The 12,074-nt window shown below is 28.4% G+C and overlaps 1 long non-coding RNA gene across 17 annotated transcripts; it reads right to left on the reverse strand.

Moving 5' to 3' along the window:
- LOC111890802 (uncharacterized) lies at positions 1-10,390 on the reverse strand. 17 transcript variants are annotated; one of them, XR_008232664.1, is made up of 13 exons: positions 10,201-10,390; positions 9,352-9,471; positions 9,208-9,272; positions 8,151-8,229; positions 8,002-8,066; positions 7,466-7,532; positions 6,961-7,070; positions 6,787-6,887; positions 3,485-5,343; positions 3,119-3,266; positions 1,454-1,651; positions 281-1,273; positions 1-187 (listed from the first exon to the last, which is right to left on the reverse strand). It is a non-coding gene; the product is annotated as an uncharacterized LOC111890802 (long non-coding RNA). The 17 variants fall into 17 exon arrangements; XR_008232667.1 differs by having other exon boundaries at positions 9,352-9,618; XR_008232670.1 differs by having other exon boundaries at positions 9,352-9,722.
- Positions 10,391-12,074: the final 1,684 nt, after the last annotated feature.

Here is a 12,074-nt window from a genome sequence, read left to right on the forward strand (position 1 = left end):
CATAATAAACAATTTATATTTTAAAAACATAACATTTCTTGTGTTTTACTTGCATTCTCACCCTAAAACAATTAAAAATCTTGGAAAATATAGGGGCAGGAACCCACTGTTAGTTGCGTGAAAGTGTCGAACAACGAAACTGGAAATGAAGACCCTCGGGTTGATGTACGCAACACTTAACGGGATCCTAATAAAAATTAAATACATATATGTATTTTATTAGCAAAACCATTAATTATAGTGTTGGAAAAACACTTGCTTTTGGGTTTAGAAATGTTACCGGGACTCGATTGAATCGGAAAAAGCGGGTTTTCAGCCAAGTTCACGATTTGGGAAGGTTTGCGGACGTGAATTGTTCTCGGCCGTGTACAGCCCTTGAATGGTTTACGGTCGTGATTAGTGTTCTTGAAGAAAATATGAAGGTTTGAAGGGTTCACAACTGTGAATTGATTTCGGCCTTTGAAGTATTTGAAGGGTTTGCAGCCATGAATTCAAGAACAACAATATTGGATTCGATGAAAAACGCATTTTATATGCTCCACTTTTGTTTGTTCTTTATCCATAATAACAGGCTACATACTTAAACTTTATTTGTAACAATTTGGCATTTTACTATTATTGATAAAGAGATCTAAGTATGTTGCATAATGAGTGACAACTTGTAAGCAATTATGATGCTTTTATACAGTATGTAAGTATATTGTCTATATATTGGTAAAAAGAAAGAAGTATGTTGCTATTTCCTGAAATTTACCCTATAAAAAAACAAAGCGATGCCATACAAATACAAATTTATAGCATCCTACTATCTTCATACAACACCGTGCTTTCAAAAATCAACCCAGTTTTAGCAATGCCATACAATGACAAAGCGATTTCATTGCTTAATTAGGTGAAATGTTTTAGAAGATAATGTCCTAATAAACAAAAATAAAATAAAAAATGAGATGAAAGTACAATGCTATCTATAATTTGGTAGAGTTTTCAATGCATAATGTGAATGCCCTGATAAGAAATAAAAAAGATGAAAGTACAATGCTATAAATGGGTACACTTCTGTCTAGTTAAAATTTATAAGATATGTAATAATACTTTATGGTATGCCAAACATCATAAAGGAATAATTGTAGTATTGTCTAGTTAAAATTATAAAGCTGCATTTTGTACTGTTTAAAATTGTTAATTGCTACCAAAAGAATTTACCATTTCGATTAACTTCTTTTTGCTTCTCCTTAATCAGCTTTAACAACCATAGAACCTCAATCTCAGATGTCTGCACCTTTAACAAATCAGAATATTAGAAAGATAAACAAGATGAAATTATAGATCACACTTAAAAAAATCATGAATATATTCTTCCTTATGACATTCACAAATGCACATGAAAAGTTCAGAGATGTTAATAACAAATAAACAAGATGAAATTAGGGCACAAAATAATGTAACAGCATACCCGATGATAAAACAACAATAACATATTGCTACTGAAAACTTCAGAAAAGATCGTACTGCTCTTATGGCATACAATATTTTGTCTTTAAAAATCACATCCACTCTTCCAATGCAGATTACATGTGTATGCATAATTGCATAACATGCAGAGATTCAAAAGACGAGGCTAACCTTTCTCACAACACATTTTCAAGTTGTCCTACACGAATGAAAATACAGTAATTAAGTAAAAAAGAAACAGCAGTTTGTCATGATGTGATTAAGTACAACTATAAAATCATTATCATAAAAGGTAATTTGGAAAGGACATAATAAGGTTTCCAAATGAAAGTACTACAACCCCCTTACCATGTAGGAAAAAAGGAATAAGTGGAAAGAAAAGATTCAACTTTGGTAGAATTGAAAAGAAAAGAAAAGGAATAAGTGAATAAGAAACAGAAACCTTTGGTGTATAACATATTGTAGCAACAAACATCATCTGGTTTTAGTTGACGAAAAGAAAAGGGTGATGGATTGGTTGTTATGACACAGGGATTCTTCAAAACAGAGTAAAAACTCTATAATTATTATTCCATTATAATCAAAAGTTATATCAAAACCCTATATATATAAGTGTTAATGGATAACCCTACCCAAAATTAAAAGATACTAATAGATATCCTTACTTTAAATAAAGATAACTACTAATTTGAAATAATAATAAACGTTAAATTATTGGAGAAGTATCATGTTACTTCCCTAAAAAACACCAATTCTTATGGCAGAAATCATGAAAGATTGACTCGTGTTATTGGAGATGTTTTAAGTCTGTTATCATAGAGAGAGTTAGCAAAAAGTCGAACACTGAATTGTACAAATTTACCCTTCATGATCAATATACGTTTTTCAAAAAAAAAGTATGGATTTACAGTAATAAAAGCTATAGTTTCTTCATTTTTGATCAGAACTAGTAGCAATATCAGGAAGCTATACAGCTGATGGATATGTCCTTTTTTGGAAACAATAAGACTGAATATGATCAAAAAGTATAAACAAATGGAATGAAATAGATTTAAATAAAGAAGATAAATTTATATGTATGTATGTATGTTGTTTTTCACCTTGGTTGCTTGCTTCTGAAACATAATGAACCCTAATTAATGAATGTCCCCTGTCAGGATTTTTGTTACTATTTGTATAGCCAATGGTGATCTATGAGCATATTATTAACGAATCATGATTTCAAAATATTTTGGAATTAAGTGCATCAGTGTAGATAGCTGGGGATACGGAGGGCATTTTTGTCTTTTACTCAAACAGAAAGATCAAGAGTCAGTTCCCATCCCTCCTTCCACCTTTTTGGTTGGGATATAAAATTGAAATTTGTTTTCATCATTGGATGTATATATACTTCATTTCAGGAACATCCACACGCTTTACTTCTAAAACAAGCGGAATAGCATACATGAATCAATATTGGTTTAAATGCAAGAAATAGCAATCTACTTTTATTGATTTGTGTATTACAACATTGTACTTTGAAAAATCTGCATAGAACTTTCATAATATAATGCCTTTATAAGAAAAAAGTTCAAAATTACAATGTTGTCACAGAAAGAAATGGATGTACGATGCTACAATGAACAAACTATTTAAAAAAAAAGCTAACTACAGAGAGAGAGAGGACCTGAAGATCTATTTTAGGGTTTAAACCTAGCAATGCACTTTCAGTGATTTCTTATTATATATATATAGCATCCTGTTTTCCTAGAGACAAGGTTGATGGCCAAGTTTATCTTTTATTTTGGTGTTATACATAGGAGATGCATTCTTGCCTGAAAGATAATAAATATCACACAGATTACTATGTGTATGAAAAAAGGAATAAGTGGAAAGAAATCGGAAATCAAAATGGCAAAAATCATGAAAGATTGATTGACTCATGTTATTGGAGATTTTTAAGTATGTTAACATGATAACAAGAGAGAGTAGTTACAATTATATTAAACAATGAAAAAAGAGTAGTTACTATTGTTAAAAATGACAAAATTACCTCCTCAGAATATATGCATTCATCAACTTCTTTTACAAGCCACACTATGCTTTATTGCCACATCAACCCTTACCTGTGTCCAAAGAGGGTAATATTGTAATTTCAAACTATTTGGTGTATTATATCAAAATTTAATAACTCATTTACACCAAACTTACTGTCCTGTATAAAACTGGACATGATCCCAAATATGACTCCATGTTGTTCCTCTAAAAACAAAAATAAAACATTTCTATCTGTACACATCGCATGTTTTATCTGATACAAAAAGGCCAACATAAAGCATGCAAACTTAAAAAGAAGAGTAAAATACACTTTTGGTCCCTGATTACACCTAATTTATGAATTTCACATGTAACATTTATGGCCCCTGTTCCAAGTAAGAATAGCTGATTATATATGAACAATAATTAAAAAGAAAAAAAAAACAAACATCATAAACCTCAAAGAAGGACCAAAACTGAAAAAATCAGCTACACTTAGTGACCAAAAATGTAATATTACTCTAAAAAGATATATAGATGCATCATTCATATATATCACATATTGTTACTTAACTATTATTACAGAATCATTGATATTTACACCCTTATTTGAGATTCAATGAGACTAAAAGTGTAGCTTTAAACCATAACATGAAAACTAAGTAAGAACATAAAAAGCATCAAGGGTTTTATAGTGTTAAGGGTAAAAACATACACTTTGATTCTCAGGGGCATCTTCTTTTCCTTTTCTCCACCATAAGTTGTTTACAATAGCAATTAATGTCATACTAATGTAAGTAAAAAATTTGGGGTTATGTTATTTGACTGAAGTGAAATTTTTCAAGATTTTTTCATCATTACCAACCCAATGAGAGAATGCACAAAGCCCTGAAAGAAATTGATAAAAAAGAATAAATAAGAAATGTGATGATTCATGGATATGTTAAAGAGAAGAAAAACAAGTATCTGTCTGATTTGGTAAATGTTAAAGTACATAATGCAAAACATTATTAAATGATCAACAAAATCAAAGAAACACATTCTGAAATAAGCCTACCAGACATTGTCAAAATCAGATTTTAGAGAGAGAAAAAAAAACCAATGAAAAGATAGAGAAGAAAGACCCAATGAAACGATCAACAAAACTACAGAAAAACCATGTAACAAAGGAATAATTCCCACTTAAGATAAGAAAAGATTCAATTTTGGTAGACTTGCAAAGAAAAAAAAAAGAATAAGTGAATAAGAAATAGAAACCACTCCTTTGTCACTTCCCTAAAAACAAAATAAAAGAACCATGTTGAGAGAAAATCATTTTAAAATGATAAAATTTAAACTCTTACAACTGTGTGTAACTTTCACACAATATATTTAGGTAAAAAACCTTACAGATGGGTATAATAATAACCACTCCTTTGTCACCTACTTGAATGAAAGAAAAAAAAACATTTCTCAGAGTATCAAATCAAACAACTAACACTAAACTGATAAACTTATACATCAACATTTATCCCTCAGCATTGTAACATGTGATGAATGTTGTGAACATGTAAACAGATAAATTAATTTATACCTCAACATCTGATGCAATTTGAAGTTGAATTAGTGGACTACAACAATCTCTAAACATTCTTTTAGGGCTTAATGCAACAAAGCTTCATCTTTTTCGTATCATCACACAATGAGATTCAGAAACACATACAAATAACAGGATACACTATTTTGACCTAACAAAGAACTTGTGTTCTTTAATCTTTAAATCTAGGAAATAGGAAGAGAGTTGATGACATAAAAAAATCACAACACCTCATTTGATTAAGATTTAAGCATTTGATGACCTTATGTCCCAAAAATCAAATTTCAATCTCTAAAATCCTGCAGTAAGACAGAAAATTACAAACATAAGTCCACATATTTTTGTAGCAATGACAATCAAAAAACTCTTTCAGATATGCAAATTATACAGTAGTTGGTTGACAATCAACACGCCAAATTTATCCTAATATAGTTATATTAAACAGAATCACACAATTTTATATGCAACTTTTAGTTAGATGTAAAATACAGGTCTATTTCTAATTGAGTTAAATCTACAGACAATAAATTATCTTTCCCTAATTGAATCTTTAATAGCCCAATAAGTTGTTTAATATTTTAATTTGGCATGTGATTATGTACATAATAATGTCTTAATAAGAAAAAAAATGAAAGTACAATTCTATAAATGGGCAGATTATTCCAAGTATAATGACACGATAAGAAAAAAAAAATTGGAAGTACAGTGCTATAATTGGGTAAAAGTTTTAAAGAATATCACAAACACTGTTTCATTCGAAATAAACCACAATAATTCCAATTTTATTTTTCAAAGAGACTATTATATTGAACAATGAAAAAGAGTACTCGTTAGCTGGATAACTACACACCACACTTTCCAACATATGTTTCATTGCAACATCAACCCTTTCAAGAAAAGCATTCCACCAGTGTCCAAAGAGGGCAATACCGTAATTTCAACCAAATTGGTGTATTACATCAAACTTTAATAACACATTTACAACTAACTTCTTGTCCTATATGAAAAGAGAAATCAAAAATCATCCTACATTTTCTTTCTACTTATCCTCCTACTTAATAGATCAAGACAAGTTTCAAAATCAAGAGAGGAGATTAGGAGAAAGAATTAGTGGTTTCCACATGTCATAATCTTATATGAGCAGGAAGAAAAAGTATGATATTTTTTCATATAAAAATAGACATGATCCCGAATATTACTCCATGTTGTTCCTATAAAAACAGAAAGTGTGTTTTCGTATGCACAAATCGCATGCTTTATCTGATACAACAAAGAACATAAACCACATAAACTTAGAAAGAAGAGTAAAATACACTTTTGGTCTCTGATTATAGCTCATTTATGAATTTTGCAATTTTGATCCCAAAATTTTTGAAATTTTACTTTTAACAAGAAAAAAAAACTTTGCAAACCTCAAATAAGAACCAAAACTGAAAAAATAAGGGACCAAAAATGTAATATTACTCTAAAACGATAGATGAGTCATTCACACATTGTTATTTAATTATTGTTACAGAATCATTGATAGTTGTTAATGAAAATTATCTATCTATTAAAAAGTACTTGTATAAAGATATGATCCAGTAACACAAATTGCCACCAGAAAGAATGAGAAGAAATCCATACTTTCTTAATATAATTGGTTTGGCTAAAATCTAACAAAAAAAATATGTTTTTTAACAAAATTTTCATATATAAATATAATATTTTCATTGAAAAATAAGAAATGACTATTATCTCACCAGAGATACAAAAGTAAACATCAGTCCCCTCTTTATATTGACCACCTGTTTTTAACATTTCAGCCCACCCAAGATCACACCATGTGACATTTCCCAATTCGCTAAATAAAAAGTACACTTTTTAAATAAATAAAAGAATTGAATAAATAACAAATATCATTTATAAAGACTTACCAGGTGCAATAAATAAGTGCTGAAGGTGTTTTCCAAAATACTCAACATCTTTTTTTGATTGATTCAGCATCAAGTATGTTAATCCCATCAAGATATAATAAACAGAGAATCTGGTTGGAACAGAAGGGTATTTATGGAAGTACACAAACAGGGATTAGATTCCATTCATTTGTTGTTTTGTGTTTCGTTTGCAAATCTATCAAACGAGTTGAAGTGAAAACTATGTTGAAAATTTCTAATAAATAAATAGAATTGCTATTTACTGAAAAAAAAAGATTTTTATTTTAAAACAATTACTAAACATTAAAATAAAGTAATATGAAGAAATATATAACGGAATTTCGATTCTTCCCTAGGAATGATAAAATCCTTTGAATACAGATTTTGAGAGAATTTGATAGAATCCATTTTTTGTCAACCAAATTTGTAACTGAAGGAATTTCTATATTCCAATTTCTTTAAAATTCTATGGAAGAATGAGCAATAATGCACTTTAAAAACTTACATGTAACATGAATAAATAAATAATGCACTTTATGCCCCCCAAAAATCAATTTTCAATCTCTAAAATCCTGCAGAAACAAAATTACAAACATAAGTTCACATATTTTTGTAGCAATGACCAATGACAATCAAAAACTCTTTCAGATATGCAAATTACACATTAGTTGATTGACAATAGACACCCCAAATTCATCCTAACTTAATTAAACAAAAACACACAACTTTTCCTTAGAACCAAGATACACTTGTATTTCTTTCTAATCGAGTTAAAATTACAAACAATAAATAATCTTTTCTTATTTGAATCTCTAATATCTCAATAAGTTGTTTAATATTTTAATTTGGCTAGTGATTATGTACTTCTCTCTACCTAATTCAATCCAATAACATTTTCACCCTCAAAACAAAGCAAAACAACTCTTTAACTTAATCAAGACATTTCATTAAACACCTAAAGTGCACAGAAGAACAATCTACAACTTAACAAAACTTTTTTAGGTTTTCAAAACTATTAAAGTTTTACTAACAAAACATCACCACTTGCTTGACCAATCATCTTTTTTTTGTTTGTTCAACACGAAGTATGTTTATCCCATCATTTCCTGAAGATAATAAATAAGCACAAGTTTTAGGAACAGATGGGTATTTCTAGAAAAACACAAACAGGGTCATAGACTCATAGCTACCTGTACACCTGCATATCGTTTCCATAAAGACAAATCACCCAAAACCCTTATTTGAGATTCAATGGAAGTAAAAGAGTACCTTTAAACAATAACATGAAAACTAAATAAGAACATTAAAAGCATGAAGGGCTTTATACACTTCAATTCTCAAGGGTATCTTCTTTTCCTTTCTCCAACATAAGTTGTTTATTTGGTTTCTAAAACCTTTTCTTGTTGCAGAGTAATGAATGAAATTTGTCAAAGGAATTGGAATCCATCATGTATATGGTTGACATCAAATGAAAAGGATTTTGATTCCATTCATTTGTTGTTTTTTATTTAGATTGCAAATCTATCAAAAGAATTAAAATGAATATTATGCTAAATAACCAAAACATCCTTTAGTGATTTTCTTTATATAAAATGATAGGATAGCTACTTATTGAAAAAAAGATTTTATTTATGAAACAATTTTTAAACACTAACTATATCATCATCAAACATGCATACTCTCATTTCATAAACATTTAAGAAAAGTACTGACATTAAAAAATGAATTATGACGAAAAATAAATAGATAATAATATAAATATCTTCAATTATGAAGTTGTATATTAGGATAAACTAGGGATGAGAATAAAGAAGAAGGCTCAATATTGGGAAAATAATATTTGGGTTGTAAGGATAAATTTAATCTTTTTAATGAAGAAATAAATAATAGAATATCAATTCTTCCCTCGGGATGATGAAATCCTTTGAATAAATATTTTGAGGAATAATATGGAATTCAATTCCATCCATTCCAACTCCTTCAAAAAGTCAAAAGTCATTCAATAAAAGGTTTATGTGGCTTAAATAAGGAACAATACACAATCTGATAGAATTCTTATTTTCTTTGCAATTCACAACAACGGAAGAAAATGTACTTGGTTCCTATGGCATTTGTTCTGTTTTATAATATATGTAATATTTTATGGCATGCCAAATATCATAAAAGAATTGTACTGTTGTCTAGTTAAAATTATAAAGTTGCAGTTTGTATTATTTAAAATCATTAATTGCTACCAAAAGAATTTACCATTTTGATCAAACTTCTTTAAGCTTCTTCTTAATATGCTTTAACAACCGAAGATTCTCAGGTATCTGCACATTTAACAAATATTAGAAGGATTAATTGATATGAACATGTATAAAAAGGGAAAATTAAGTAAGTTCAGTCCACCTGTGTAACTTCTGATACAACGTTAGCAATAGCTGATTTAGCATCCTCCTCAATGAAGCAATTTCTGAACTTCATTTGGTTATAGGTTAAACTCCCAACATAATCATCTCAACCAAGTTCCTAGTTCAAATTTGAAGTCTGAGAGTCAAATGATTTCTCAGGCATTTTATCGAACAGATGGAGGTTGAGCATTTGGTATGTTACGAATTTTGGGTTCTTAGGCTTAGAAAGCTTCTGGTATTACTGTTTATTTGGTTTGTTGATGATCTTACAGGGGAAAATCCCAAATAGGAAACAAAATAAACATTAGCTGATGGAGTATTCATCGATCACACACCCATATAAAAGAGATCTGACTAGAACATCACCATCTGATAAAACTGGTTATTCATAAGAGTGCTGACAGAATCTGAAATACATTCTCAAACGACCCAAAAAAATCATCCAACCACACAAGACGATATCAAATGATCAACAAAGCCACATAAACACGTTCTGAAATAAGCCTACCAGACACGCTTAATCAAGATTTTACAGAAAAAACAAAAAACCCAATAACGAGATAGAGAAGGAAACCCTAAAAACGATCGATAAAACTACAGAAAAACTATGTAGTTTCCTTCTGTTTTAATGTTGCAATACAACTTATGCAGCAGTGCAGTTAGAAAATCAGATTTTACAGGGAAAAAAACAGCCAATCAGATAAAAGAGAATTAAAAAAAAGCAACAACTAAACTTCGATCTTTTCTTGTTCGTACATACAGAGGAAACTTCAACTCGAAATTAGAGAAAAAACCTATAGAACTAAAATAAACAGGAGAAGAGAAAATGATAAGAATGAAAACTTACAATGATCTTGATAATTTCTTTGGATTATAGACATGTTTGTGAGTGTCCTGCGAAGGATGGGGCTGCTTGGGTCTCAGGGGAGCGGAGTCAAAAAGATCGGGATGAGTCTCCGGCGGTGTTTGGAGCAACGAATGGGATGATTGAAGAGGGGAAGAGGGAAGAAGAAAAGATTCTTTTATATTAAGCGCCAATTCACCGACTCAATCTTTCGACTTCTCACTTCCAACGGTTATTTTATAGTATTAAATTAAAATCTCTAAATTACAATACTAACCAAAAAAACATTTTCATTTATCTCAAGCCACCTCACATTAAGTTTTGATTTTTACCGTTTTAAACCATCTTTTTATCTTTTATTATGAAATTGGTCTTATTTTTTCTTTTTTACTTTTATTTGGTTTAAACTTTTTTTTTCTTTTAACTTTTTTACAATTTTCTTTTTATATATTTTCAAAAAACATTCTTTATTTCGAAAACTATTTTGTTACAACTTTGTTTTATTGAAATCATTTTTATAAAAAGTAGTTTTTTACAAATGTTTTTTTATCGGTATTGTATGTTTGTTTTCTAAAAAAATTATGTTTTTATAAATTATATTTTTAATTTATTTTCTATATTTAAAAAATATTTTTTTTACTGTTTCTTCTACATGTTTATTTTTTATCAAATTGTTTTTACAAAATTAGTATTTTTTTAGAATATTATTATTTTACAAAGATTTATATCTTTGTTTGTATGTATAATAAGATTTCTCCATATTTAAAAATTATTTTTTATTGAAATTCATTTTCTATTTTCTATATATTGGTTTTTATGCATCAATAGTTGTAACAATTATAATTTTTCAAAAAACAATTTTTTGTTAATTAAAAACAATATTAGTTAAAATTAACATAAATTAAAAAAAAAACATAGTAAGGCTATTTTGACATATTAGCTCATAAAAAATAATGTTTTGTAAAAATGGCTAATAAGCTAGCTAGAAGATATTAAATGACATAATTGACATTTAAAAGAAATGTATTTATTGTGATTAATAAAGATTATATTCGGAAATAAAACGGTAAAAATATCATTTCACATATATTTAACGATGTTTTTTTTTTACTTTGTATGTCAGAAGGACAATTTCCGCAATATCGACAAAACACAAAGACCAAGTTCATCCATTTTATTGAAGTTAGATTATATATGCCTATTTTGCTAAACCACATGGAGCATTTATATAATTTTCTCTTTTCTAAAATTAAATTAAAATATGTGTATTCAAGTTTATTAATCAGAATAATATTGAAAGTAAAAAAACTAAATCAAAATTATAAATTAATAAAAACATGGTGACCAAAATCTAGATTTTATAAAAAAAATTCAAACAAATACTTTTTTTTAAATCAATTAACCATTGAGAGGTCATGATTATAAAATATGTATGTAAATCGATTAACCATTATATTATAATTAAAAATAGCAATAAATTTTATCTTTCAATCTACAGGTATATACTCTATTGAGATAATAATATGATTTAAATATGTATTTAAGTGTATTTAGAAAAAATTACTATGTTTTATAAAAAATGTAAATGTTATTATAACTTCAAAGTAATGATGATGAAATTGTTATTTTTAATAACATATATTTGTAGATATTTTATTTATATTATTATTGTTTTGGTCAAAATCGATCAAATGCAATTTGACCAAATTGTATGAGAGGTTGTAGTGTAAGTGTAATGTAAATATAGAATAATGATCAAAGTGACACAAGTGAGTTACAAGGAAAGCTCTTGATCCTTTATAGGATCTTCAACATAAAACATTGGGAGGTGATAATAATCAGTGATCGCCTACCTTGTTGTGTTTTATTGATTTAAA

Source organism: Lactuca sativa, chromosome 5, assembly GCF_002870075.4.
Source record: "Lactuca sativa cultivar Salinas chromosome 5, Lsat_Salinas_v11, whole genome shotgun sequence".
NCBI lineage: Eukaryota > Viridiplantae > Streptophyta > Magnoliopsida > Asterales > Asteraceae > Lactuca > Lactuca sativa.